Source organism: Raphanus sativus, chromosome 9 (genome assembly GCF_000801105.2).
Source record: "Raphanus sativus cultivar WK10039 chromosome 9, ASM80110v3, whole genome shotgun sequence".
Classification (NCBI taxonomy): domain Eukaryota; kingdom Viridiplantae; phylum Streptophyta; class Magnoliopsida; order Brassicales; family Brassicaceae; genus Raphanus; species Raphanus sativus.
The window spans coordinates 14,704,960-14,718,735 of NC_079519.1; positions in this window are offsets into that span (position 1 = coordinate 14,704,960).

The following is a 13,776-nucleotide window of genomic DNA, read 5'->3' on the forward strand; positions in this document are numbered from 1 at the left end:
GAAGTCGTGCCTCCTCTTTAGGATTTGGAAATATTGACTTTATCCTTAGATAATAGAATATTTCTATTGTTGTTAAAGACGGCTCCATGTATTGGATTACTTCATCTTTCTTCTCTTGGATTTAAGGAGATTCGACCATATATGATATACCATGGATTTTACCCGTTTTTAACCATGGTATACTAGTGTTTTATTATATATTTAATCTGTTTTCTAGCATGTTAGGTATGTTTTCAGGTTCAGGAGTGTTTCGTGATAAAGTGATGTTTTTGGAGCATTTTGGAGTACAAGAGATGATACACCCGAGTTGATCATTCAAGACCAAGTCGGAAGTCAACATTGCGATTATAATCGATCGATACTCATCCAGAGTTGCCGATCGATGTAGCTGAGAAGATCCACGTACTAGAAGATTCTAATCGATCGATACACATCCAGTGTTGTCGATCGATATCGAGGACGAAATGGTTTAGCCGACTACTTCACCAAAACTTCACCAAATTACGAGATTGCCCCTGATGAGTTTTTAACCTAATGGAAATGCTTAAATATTCCTGCTAAGTGTTTTTGACGGCAACTTCGAGAGAAGCAAACTTTTGAAGAGTCTAAGTTACCACAAAGCAAAGAGTGTGAGAGAGAGACTAGAGTTTTACTTGTTTTGAGAGATTGGAGAGATTTCTCATCTCCTTTTGTATTTCTATTTTATTCTATCTATGCAATTCTTTCATTTATCTATTGTTATGAATTGCTTAGCTATGTCTGAGTAGTCTACTTGTTAGATCTAAGGTTTAAATAGGTTTGTGAGATTAGCCCCAAACTATAATTGCTAAGTTGTGATATTCATCAAATAGATTGCACCCTAAGCTTGTTCTAGAGTAGCTAACTAAAATATAGATCACTAGGATCTTTGATATCTTGAATTATCTGTTTGAACTAGTATCTCCTTGGAGAAGAGCTAACCGCCCTCCTTGAGATCTAGTGTTCATTATCAGCTTGCGCCTAGGCATATCTAGAAGCGTCGATCGATATCCCGACAGGTGAATCGATCACCGAGCGAAAGGTGTATCGATCGATATTTCTAAAGGATATCGATCGACTCTTTTTCAGTGTCAACATACGACAGTTGAGGCCAGAGATCTAGATTATTTAACCAGTGAGACATCACTGAGAGTTAAGCGACTGAATTCTATAGTATCATGCAAACAACTTGTTAGGCATTTATAGACATTATAATCTCCATTCTTGAATAAAAGCCCTAAGTCTAGCACTCTTTATCACATTTTAAACACCCATCATATTGTTAGTTAAAGCAACTACCTTGCTCATTTTAGGAATTGCTATTTACATTTCTATCATTAAAACCAACTTCACCTAGGATTGATTAGTAAATTATATTTAATTGGTTCACTAGCTCCTCGTGATTTGATCCCTAAGTACTACAGATGTACCTCTTATTTGAGAGAGTAAGCTCTACTGGGTAATTTGAGCACTATCAAATTTGGCGCCGTTGTCGGGGAGCTTTGATCGCCATTAGATTTAATCTTATTAATCTTAGGTTTTTCTTTTTACCCCCTTTCTGATTAAAATTTTTCTTGTCTTTTCAGGTACATGCCCAGCAGTACCAGAAGCAACGGGGGAGACCAACTACTATTCTCAGAAGATCCTGCACACTTAGAACGCTCAATCCGCAAAGACCTACGCTCCGCATCGATCGATAGAACCGCAGTATCGTCGACTGATACTCACGTTCAACCGTCGACTGACACTCAGACAGCACCGTCGACCGATATCGTTCACCGATCTACATCGTTCGATACTACTCACCGTACATCAATCGATACTAACCCACGAAGCATGGTCGCGATTGTTATTCTCACGCAGGACCAGAATGGAAACCTGTATGACCAAGATGGTCATCTGTGTAATGCAACAGCTCAGAAGCTAGATGCACAGGGAAACATAATCCCTGAGCCTGAAGCTGAGGCTACAGGAGAAGCTCAAACACGATCATTGGTAGACTACAATCGTCCAGACGAGTACTACACCAACAGATCAGCTATTCGACTTCCATAGATTCAGAAGCCAAACTTCGAGCTCAAGGCTTAGTACTACTCTCTCGTGTCTCAGATACCTTATTCTGGGTTATCACACGAGCATCCTATGGACCATCTGGAGAGGTTCGAGGATCTTATCGCTGCTATTCGTATGGATGGAGTCCCTGAGGACTACCTACTCTGCAAGCTTTTCAAATACTCACTGATTGGAGAAGCTTCACACTGGTTCAAGCAGCTACTTACAAGATCACTGACATACTGGGCCGACATCAAAAACGCTTTCCTGCGTAATTTCTTTGATGAGGCACGCGCTGAAGACTTAATTAGCAAAATCGCCACTTTCGCGCAAAAGCCTGGTGAAACTTTTAAAGACGCGTGGATCAGATTTAAGTTCTTCCAGCGAGACTGTCCACACAATGGATTCAATGAAGTGCAGCTGCTAAGCACTCTCTCTACAGAGGTATCGCCTTGAGGTATCAGATGGCTCTTGATACTGCTAGCGAGGGGAACTTCAACACTAGAAATCCAATAGAGGCTGTGAGACTTATTGAAAACCTAGCCAACAGCAGCAGCACCAAGAACACTGACTCTGACAAGAAGAAATCGGTTGCAGCCATCGGGGAAGACCAGATGAATGAAATCAGAGCCAAGATAGATGCTTTACATGCATTTCTGGGGCAGCCAGTCTGCTCAGCTGAAGAAAGAGAGGCTAGAGAAGATGATACATAAGAAGATGTGAATTACATTGGAGGTACTGGATTTCAGAGATATGGAAACCAGAGTGGAAAAAGAAACTTTTTTGGCAGTGGTCAGAAGAGTAACTACAACCATAGTTCACAGTATCAGAAACCCTTCACCAACACTAGGAACTGTGGCAACTCAGCTTACCAAAACCCACCACCACCCACCCAGGAGAGTAAGTTTGATGCCATGATTGATAGAGTTCTAGAAGGTCAGCAGAAGCTTACAGTAGACTTCAATGGGAAGATTGACTCTGTCTTCAACAATCTGACCACAAGGATAGACACCATTTGCACTCAAAACTTGAGACACAGATTGTCCAGACTGAAGACTCTATCAGGAGAATTGGAATTTCTAAGGAAGCAGGGGAAGGAAATAGGAAACACCACGTGAATGCCATTATAGATGATGATTTCTGGCAAGTGGTGAAGCATGAGAAGCTACAAGAAGGAGACTTTGAAGTGAAAAGTTCACTAAGTTTCGGTGGATCACAATGGTGTCGATCGACACCAGCTAGTCCACATTGATCGACACCAACGATGTCATTTCCGGATTCGACTGCAGATTGCAACGCGGTTAGGATATTGACACATGCTGAATTCACGGCTTCGCATCCTCACCCACCCACCCACACCTACGAAGATATCGACCGACGAGACGAGCCACTTATCGATCGACAAAAAGATGAGAGACGTATCGATCGACCCTTTTCTCCACCTATTGATCGACACACACCTCTCACATACCGAGTGCAACTACTATCGATAGACAGCAACCGAATCAATGCACTCAGACCCACACCGAAACCACAAGCTAACCCTACAGAGACTACTGGCAACCTTTCAGATACTACACCTACATCAGAAGGAACTGAAGGAAGAAGGCTAAGGAGTAGGAAGGAGAAGATTCTTAAGAACCTTAAGAGGGAAGCTAATGAAAAGGAGATTGATGGTTTCACTAAGAGAGTTATCAGAATCCCACTAGAGAAACCTTTTGAGGAGGTTTACTTCACAAGCAGATTGTGGATGTTTTTCAGAGAAACAAGGGAGACTGAAAATGACATTAGAAGAAGGTTTGACAATGTCAGAGAAGATATGAGGAAAATGATTACTTTGAAGAAAAAGAGTGATCCTGGGAAGTTTGCAATATCCTGTGTAGTACAAGGGATTGAATTTCCTCATGCACTATGTGACACTGGTTCATCAGTCAGCATCTTACCAAAGGTCATGGCAGACCATCTGGGTCTGCAAGTAGAGCCTTCACCAGAGATCTTTACATTTGTGGATTACACTCAGAAAAACTCTGGAGGCTTGATCAGAGACCTGGAAGTTCAGATTGGTAATGCTATCGTCTCTGTGGATTTTCATGTCCTAGACATCAAGCTAAATTGGAACTCTTCCCTCTTACTTGGAAGAGCATTTATGGCTACAGTATGAGCTATATGTGACATGAATACCAACAGGATGTGCTTGACTTTGATAGATCCAGAGATCCACTACGACCCTGTCAAGCTTAGCAAACCACCAGCCAAAACCGTGGTAAAAGAAGATGATCTTGATATCATTGCAGTTTGTCATTGTGAAATCGAGTACGAGACAGAATACTCGGGATCGATCGACAGCACCTTAACTTCATCGATCGACACCAGCAAATCAGAGGAGATCGACAACAAACATGGAGTATCGATCGACAGAGACCCACCAGATGATGAACTCGATCTACCAGATCATTGCTACCCGAATTTCGCCATCCCACCCATCAGTAAAGAAGATGATTACTCAGTAAGGAGTTGGGCAGATAGCGAATTTCATGAGAGTTTTGCAGTAGATATAGCCAACTCTTCCCACAGTGGAGACCACAGTGAAGAACATGATGCAGATTATTGGGAAGAGAGAGCTCGGGAAAATTACTTGGAGAATGACCGATTTGCAAATCGATTCCCAAAATCAATCGACATCAAACGTCCACCATCGATCGATTATCTACTTCATCCAGAAAAACGAGATCGTCCATCGATCGACATAGCTAGTATCACATCGATCGATATTAACCCGGATGACTTAAAGGACAAAATCGAAATTTTCACTGATTAGGGCAACACATGGGTATATAAGGTTGACAAGACCAGCCACGAAAATTCAAACCTCTACACCTTATACCCAGCAGCTTCCAGCATTCAGAAACTTAACAATGGAGGACTGCAACACCATGAACAATCGATCCAACCATGCAGCTAGACGATCACCATCGATCGCCACCACCACATCACCATCGATCGACGCCTTCAACAGAGCTCAATCTCGATTTCATGATCCTTATGATATCAGGAATGTTTCACTAACACCTGATGAATTTGGAATTTTCAGGGACACAGATGGCTATGCAAGAGCAATGGATGGAAGATTTCTGCACATAACCAGAGAAAACATAGCAGACATCCTCCAAGTTGCTAATGGACCAGAAAATTTGTTCACACAGCAACGTGGCCATCCAGACATCCTATCTCACGTCCAGGACAACCACCACGTTACCACAAGGGAGGATACAGTTCTTCAAAGTTCTGGTCACCCCAGGAGTTCACCATCGATCGACATTGTTTCAGCAACATCGATCGACGGCAGATATCCCAGATCGATCGACAGAGCAAGAGTCAGATCGCCCGACGTACGTTTAGAGTTTGGACGACGCGCCTTCAATACTAATGGATCTAGGAGATTCAAATGGGAAGCAAAGGATGAATATGGTGTCTACAGAGATGAGTTTGGACATGCTAAAGGAGTTGATGGTGAAACCATCTCTGTTACCAAGGAGCACATAAGGAGAATTCTGGAGAGAGCATCACTTTTTCACAAAGGTTGCTTACGCCTTCCAAAACACATACGCCCTTACCATGCATACAGACCACCACCAGTACCCTATAGTAGAGAGGAGATAGATGTTATGGTGACTGATGTATGGAGAGCTCAGGCACACCTTGAGGCAGACATGCGCACATTGGTGGAAACACTTTCCAGCCTTTGGATATCAGCTACAAGGATTTCCAAAGTGACATATTAACCATGCTTGAAAAGGAAGCTACGCCACCAGTATCGATCGACACAGTACATGTACCATCGATCGACATCGGCACGACTACATCCAAGGACCGACCAGAATGTTCATCACCTAAGAAAGATGAATGAGAGATTGCTTACATCAATACACAGATTGGAGACGTCTACAGCCCTCTCAACAACAATGTCGAATGGTTAAGCAAGAGGATCGATCTTCTACAGAAAGAGCTAGCATCGATTTGCAAGAAAGATCAGGCTCAGAATGCTACTTTACCATCGATCGACACACAGTCTTCACCATCGATCGACACAAGGTTCGCAGCACTAAAAGATAGGATGAAAGCATACGAAGAGAAGCATGATCATTTCAGTTCACCTATCATGCGATACCTGGATACACTGTCACAGCAGCTGAACGAGCAGCAACAAGACATGAGCATAGTTCATAATCATCTTGGTCTTCGTGGCAGAAACGCGACATCGATCGACAGGCCTAGACCGATATCAATCAACATCGTGCCACCACCAGCGAAGAGAGCATGCACTACAGCAGAAGTTGATCAGATTAAACAGGAGCTGTACGAAGCTATGGATTCTATGGAGGAGAGACTCAACGAACGAAGTGATGACATTGACGACACTCTCAATGAAAAAGTGACCAACCTCTGCAGAGCTACTGGTCTATTGACGAATGAGATACGTAATATGCAGAGAATTCTTGAGAACCAAGGCCAACATTCAGAATCGATCGACACAGTTGACACTAAATCGACCGACAGAACTCCCAGTGAAACGACCGACGCACAAGTTGTAGCATCGATCGACATCGAGTCCTTGGCAGATCAAGATCAGCAGATTCAAGATCAGCACGACACAGAACAACATGAAAAACTGTCCGAGCATTCAAGATTTATTTTCTATCAGCATCAGATTGACATGGAGGATTTGGACAGAAGGTTGCAAGTCATCAAAGCAGATTTAGCAAAGATACATCCTAGATGGACAAGATCAGATGATGCCACAAGAAGCTTCACTGCTACTGTGTCCAAAGATGAGGGAAATGTTTGCCCACCAGCAAACAACAACCCCCACTGCACCCCCTGAGTCACACACCTACCACAGTCAAGCTAAATGACTATAACAAAGCGCTTAGTGGGAGGCAACCTACTATTAGGTTTTCTTTTATTTTCTTTTTCAGTTATTTTTCATTTTTGCTTTTATTTTTTTGGATTTATTTTTCAGTTTTCATAAGATCCGAGTAGAATGATGATTCCGTCGACCGACACGTACCATTCATATTGCTCGACACCACACGACCATTACTAACGATCGACGTACACCCCTACGAATCAATCGACACCTTGTCGATCAGGTTTAATCGTTCTATCTTGTTATATTTAGTTATTATGATTTATTTTATTTACCTCACTCCGGCTGTGTTACACTGGGACAGTGTAATTTAAGTCTGGGGGGGAGTTTACTAATATGTGTTTTTATTTTGGTTTTTATTTAAAATGTTTTTCAAAATTATTTTTCACATAAGTATTAAATAGGAACATTGATATAGATTTATATTTGATTGTCTAACCACTATTTAGCACCATTCTAGATTTACTGATTGCAGATAGCACTAAAGATGCTAAAGTGGATCAACCTGTCATCTATATACACTAGCTGAGATTGTTTGAAAGAACCAAAGCTGACCTCCATTACTAATACTGACTTATTTGCTTGTCTTGGAGCTTGGAAATCACTGGATCGGAATCCTCTTACAAGTCTGGAAGGTAAAAAGTATGTGTGTTTCTGGTTCCCTTCCTTCTCTCTCTTCGGCATCTCAAAGATCTAAGTTTATGTTATAAAAGATTGAAATGATTTCTTGAGAGGCAGAGGTGTAGGAGTGTCTCCTGCGACCCTAGTATTCTAAATCTCAAGGATGATCACACATTGTGGAAACGAGGGATAGGTAAATTACCAAAGACCCCATTATTCGCTACACTTTGTCAAAAATGTATCAGTTACAATGCAAATGTCAATGAGATAGACTAGATGACCTTTGTGGCATCAAAACTTGTTGAAATTGAAACTAATAAGAGACTCAGAGAAGAGAGATGAGGGGAGAAAGGGTTCAGAGAAGACTACCTGTGTGTTCAGATACTTATTTGAGTTGAATCCATGTGTCCTTTGATCGATACTCCCAAGGTAAAGCCTGCACTTTTATTTTATGTTAAGAAATGGGGTTAGTAGAGGGGAATGTCAAATGAGATTTGCTAAGTTGTTGACTAGATGAGTTTGTTGCTAAGCTAGGATAAGGCATAATGAACTTCTGTGATTAGGATGTTTAGATATGAATTGCAAACCCATAGAGTGATGACTTCAATATTTTGAATCTTTGAGTTCCTACTGTTTTCAAACATTTTCCAAAGATTACTGTTTTTGCTTGAGGACAAGCAAAGGAGTAAGTCTGGGGGAGTTGATATACCATGGATTTTACCCGTTTTTAACCATGGTATACTAGTGTTTTATTATATATTTAATATGTTTTCTAGCATGTTAGGTATGTTTTCAGGTTCAGGAGCATTTCGTGATAAAGTGATATTTTTGGAGCATTTTGGAGTACAAGAGATGATACACCCGAGTTGACCATTCAAGACAAAGTCGGAAGTCAACATTGCGATTAGAATCGATCGATACTCTTCCAGAGTTGTTGATCGATGTAGCTGAGAAGATCCGCGTACTAGAAGATTATAATCGATCGATACACATCCAGTGTTATCGATCGATATCGAGGACGGAATGGTTTAGCCGACTACTTCACCAAGACTTCACCAAATTACGAGATTGCCCCTGACGAGTTTTTAACCTAATGGAAATGTTTAAATATTTCTGCTAAGTGTTTTTGACGGCAACTTCAGGAGAAGCAAACTTTTGAAGAATCTAAGTTACCACAAAGCAGAGAGTGTGAGAGAGACTAGAGTTTTACTTGTTTTGAGATATTGGAGAGATTTTCATCTCCTTTTCTATTTCTATTTTATTCTATCTATGCAATTCTTTCATCTATATATTGTTATGAATTGCTTAGCTATGTCTGGGTAGTCTACTTGTTAGATCTAGGGTTTAAATAGGTTTGTGGGATTAGCCCCAAACTATAATTGCTAAGTTGTGATATTCATCAAATAGATTGCACCGTAAGCTTGTTCTAGAGTAGCTAACTAGAATATAGATCACAAGGATCTTTGATATCTTGAATTATCTGTTTGAACTAGTATCTCCTTGGAGAAGAGCTAACCGCCCTCCTTGAGATCTAGTGTCCATTATCAGCTCGCGCCTAGGCATATCTAGAAGTCGTCGATCGATATCCCGACAGGTGAATCGATCACCGAGCAAAAGGTGTATCGATCGATATCTCTAAAGGATATCGATCGACTCTTTTTCTTTGTCAACATACGACAGTTGAGGCCAGAGATCTAGATTATTTAACCAGTGAGACATCACTGAGAGTTAAGCGACTGAGTTCTATAGTATCATGCAAACAACTTGTTAGGTATTTATAGACATTATAATCTTCATTCCTGAATAAAAGTCCTAAGTCTAGCACTCTTTATCACATTTAAACACCCATCATATTGTTAGTTAGAGCAACTACCTTGCTCATTTTAGGAACTGCTATTTACATTTCTATCATTAAAACCAACTTCACCTAGGATTGATTAGTAGATTTTATTTTAATTGGTTCCCTAGCTCCTCGTGATTTGATCCCTAAGTACTACAGCTGTACCTCTTATTTGAGAGAGTAAACTCTACTGGGTAATTTGAGCACTATCACCATATTATGATAAATATCGATGTTTAATTTTATCTCGAAGTTTTCCTTTTTACTCAGAGGCAGGATTAATTATGTGGCCCGGAACCTTGAACATGGGGCAGGGGTCGGACCCTGGAAGCCGGAATCTGGGGAAATCTCCTCATGTATTATTTTTCCCCAACTGAGTCGATCGATATCCTTTAGAGATATCGAGCGATACACTTTTCGCAGCGCTGATCGATTGTCCAGTTGGGATATCGATCGACGGCTTCTAGAAATGCCTAGACGCGAGCCGATAATGAACACTAGGTCTCAAGGAGGGCTGTCGCCCTTCTCAACAGGAGAAACTAGTTCAAATAGATAATTCAAGATATAAGGATCCTAGTGATCTATGCTCTAGTTAGCTACTCTAGAACAAGCATAGGGTACAATCCATTTGATGAATATCACAACTTAGCAAATATAGTTTGGGGCTAACCCCACAAACCTATTTAAACCCTAGATCTAACGAGTAGACTACTCAGACATAACTAATCAATTCATAACACAAAATAGGTAAAGAAATTGCATTAGATAGAGAATAGAAAACAAATGGAGTTCATCACAAATCTCTCAATGATCTCTCCAATATCTCAAAACCAAAAAAACTCTAGCTTTCTCTCACAGTTTCTGCTTGCTTGCTTCTGCCTTCAAAAGCTTGCTTGCCGTCAAAAATACTTAAGCAGGGTATTTAAGCATTTCCATTAGGTTAAAAACTCGTCAGGGGTAATCTCGTAATTTGGCGAAGTGTTGGTGAAGTAGTCGGCTAAACCATTTCGTCCTCGCTATCGATCGACACACTTGATGTGTATTGATCGATTATAATCTTCTAGTACGCGGATCTTTACAGCTACATCGATACAACTCTGGATGAGTATCGATCGATTCTTCTATGAATGTTGACTTCCAACTTGGTCTTAAATGGTCAACTCGGGTGTATTATCTATTGTACTCCAAAATGCTCCAAAAGCATCACTTTATCACGAAACACTCCTGAACCTGAAAACATACCTAACAGGCTAGAAAACACATTAGTACATAATAAAACTATCAGTATACCATGGTACAAAATGGGTGAAATCAATGGTATATCACCACTCCTTCACGAGCTCCCAACGAGCTTGCTCACAGGCCCGCTGCACGGTCAAAGCTTGATGAGTTATCACCTCTCGAAGTTGGTTACGAAGGAACAGGACCTCCTCATGCGGTGGAACGCGCCAGCGTGGACCAAACAATCTGCTACCTCCAGCATTCCTCAGGGTCGAGGAAGTCGAAACCGAGGAGACAAAGGAAGGCAATGCATAAGATCGTCTCCTCTGAGGTTTGGCCCTACAATATTCATCATACACCGATGATATTGAAGCCCTAGGAATCCCAATTAAAAGATGGCATGGCAAAGGGTCAAAATCGTTTCCCTATCTGTTAGGAGAAAGAAAAGCTGTCTACTTACCCCAAATGCGGCTGTGGCGTAAAGACATCTGGCTCATCAGAAATAGAATCTAACGGTATCGCATGTGAATGTCTTTCGCCAACTTTACCAAAACCTCGCCAGCAGGGAATACCCGGCCGAAAGACCTCTGCGAAAACGTTACATAAGGTGGGGTGATGGCACAAGATCTATTTTAACAAAAACAAAGAAAAGCATACCGACGGATCGCCAAAAGAGAGGGTATCGTGGAGCATTGTTAATCTTCATAAACACATATCTCCTGTTCTAGAAGTCGTTTGAAGGGAAACTTCCCCGGACGCCCCTAGGAGGTTCGTCTACCAAAAGTTCACCATCTCGAGACTAGATTTGATAAAAACTCTTCTTGCTCGATATATGAAGGAAGGAGTAGGAACTACAGGAAATGTAAGTATTAATAGCATCAGATTATAGCGTTTTTTATACCAACACTTATTTTTATAGCGTTTTTCAATTTAAAACGGTATATCTATTATCCCGGAAAAATAAAAAAAAATAGCCGCTTAAATTTTCTAAGTGTGAGGCTCAAATTCTGAAAAAAAAAAATATTTCTGCCACCAAATTAACTCTTTTTAGATTCACTTTCTCAAAATCGTAACTTGAGTCTCTTTCTCCACCTACTCTCTCACGAACTCATCATTACATGATCAATTTTCCAAATATCTGATTTTTATTATTCATTATTGATAAGGATTGAAACTTCGAGAGAATTTGATATTTTTTTTGCAGGCGATCCACCAGAAATATCTAGAGGAGAAATTCGCGGAGGAGATGATCTCATCGCTGCTCGTAGAGTTCTCCGTTACAGAACATGGACGACAGCTCCGTCTTCAAACGCCGCTCTTCATTCCTTCTCTCGTCCTCTAAAGTCGTTTCTTTTCTTCTTCCTCTCAGGCCTTTCTCTGCTTGTCTCCGATGGAGAAGAACAAAGCCAAGAACGGTTCAAAAAAATTCTCCTTTCGAGTTCAACAAGAGAAGAGATGATGGTTTGTACGAACTGATTGTAGAAGCCGGAAAACCGAATCAAATAAACGATATTATAAATGCGAGATGTTAAGGAAAGAAACGATTGAATATACGAAATAAAATCGGAACGGTAAACGTTTTCACAAACGATCATGGAGTCGAGATATGAAATCTCTCTTTCCTTAACTTTTTATATCGCCCGTAGTGAGACGAGACTGTACGAATATAGAGTCCCAGGATAAAACCATGGCGACGATTCACGCTTCACTCGTGAATGCCCTATCGAACTAATACTCTACGAAACACTCTCTAAAATACTTACGCTAAGGGAATATTTGCTGGTTTCGATGTGAAAAGAAAAAGTGAGTAATGAGAAAGGAGGAGAGGCGATATTTAAAGAGTTGGAGACGAGCCACTTCCCGCAACCGTTGCTGCACGTGGGCGAAGATCTCGGCGGAGATCGAGGGAAGGTGAGTTGCGAAAACTTCTCCTCAAGACGCGGTCTCTTATCTTTTAAAAATCTCGAGAGGAATAAACTGCATGTCGTTTTTTATTTTCTAGACAAACTACTTGTCGTTTCAAAATAAAATGCATGTTGTTTTTGAGAATTAAATGGCAAAAACATTGGGCTTAACTTGGTCCAAAAAGAACCCAAGACCCAAGACCCAAGACCCAAGACCCAAGACCAAGACCCAAGACCCAAGACCCAAGACCCAAGACCCACGACCCACGACGGCGGCGGCGGCGCGCGCGTGGGGAGCCACTCCTCTCTCTGACTTGGTTAATCAAGAGTGTAAGTGTGTTGACATATATATGCATGTGAAACACATTCACTTCCCGATGTGGGACAAACTTGTTTCCTCTTCATTAACTCAATATAAGGCCATTATATTCACATGTTTTCAATTAAACGTAAAGCCCATTGGCTTTGTTAAATTGATCCAACAATCCCCCACATGAATAGAAATGACTATAAACATATGCAGACTAGATGCAGACTCGATAGACCTCTAAGAAAATAAACTTTACTGACTAGACTTAAACTAAAAGCTAGACAGACTGACTTATCGAGAGTGTTTGCGAAAATTCACTGTCTTTGAGTAGGTGGCATTTTTAAGCCTTGAACCACTCATAGTTAATATCTGTCGGGTTTACTTTACCAGAAGGAAACATGAGTCTTGAACCAACCGGTGTTTTATGTAGACCGAGACAACATGCATAACGCAGCTTCATTTTCTCGTAGAACTTAGTTCTCTATTGTGTTCATTGTGGCCTTGAACTATTCCTGGTTTTCATGAGTGAACTTAGAGAATATAGCCTGCTTTCATTCTCCCAGAAACGGCCCCATTTCACACTCATTAGGTGATTGACCATGAAAAGTATTGATTAATACTTCGCTTTTAGAAGCTATGGAATCATTAAAAAGCATATGCTTATCCTTCTCTCATTCGTTAGCACTTATCATCTTTAGGAGCTGGGATGAGACTACTTTGTCTCAAAGTGCTTTGGTTAGATTCTGCTTGATTTTGTTTTTCCCTTTGAACCTACGTCTTGGGATCTCCAGTCATGATAGGTAGGGTTGCAGTCAAGCATCCTCATTAGTTATATGCTTTAAACCCATTCCTTTTGATGATTTAGCAACAACATCTCGTGGCA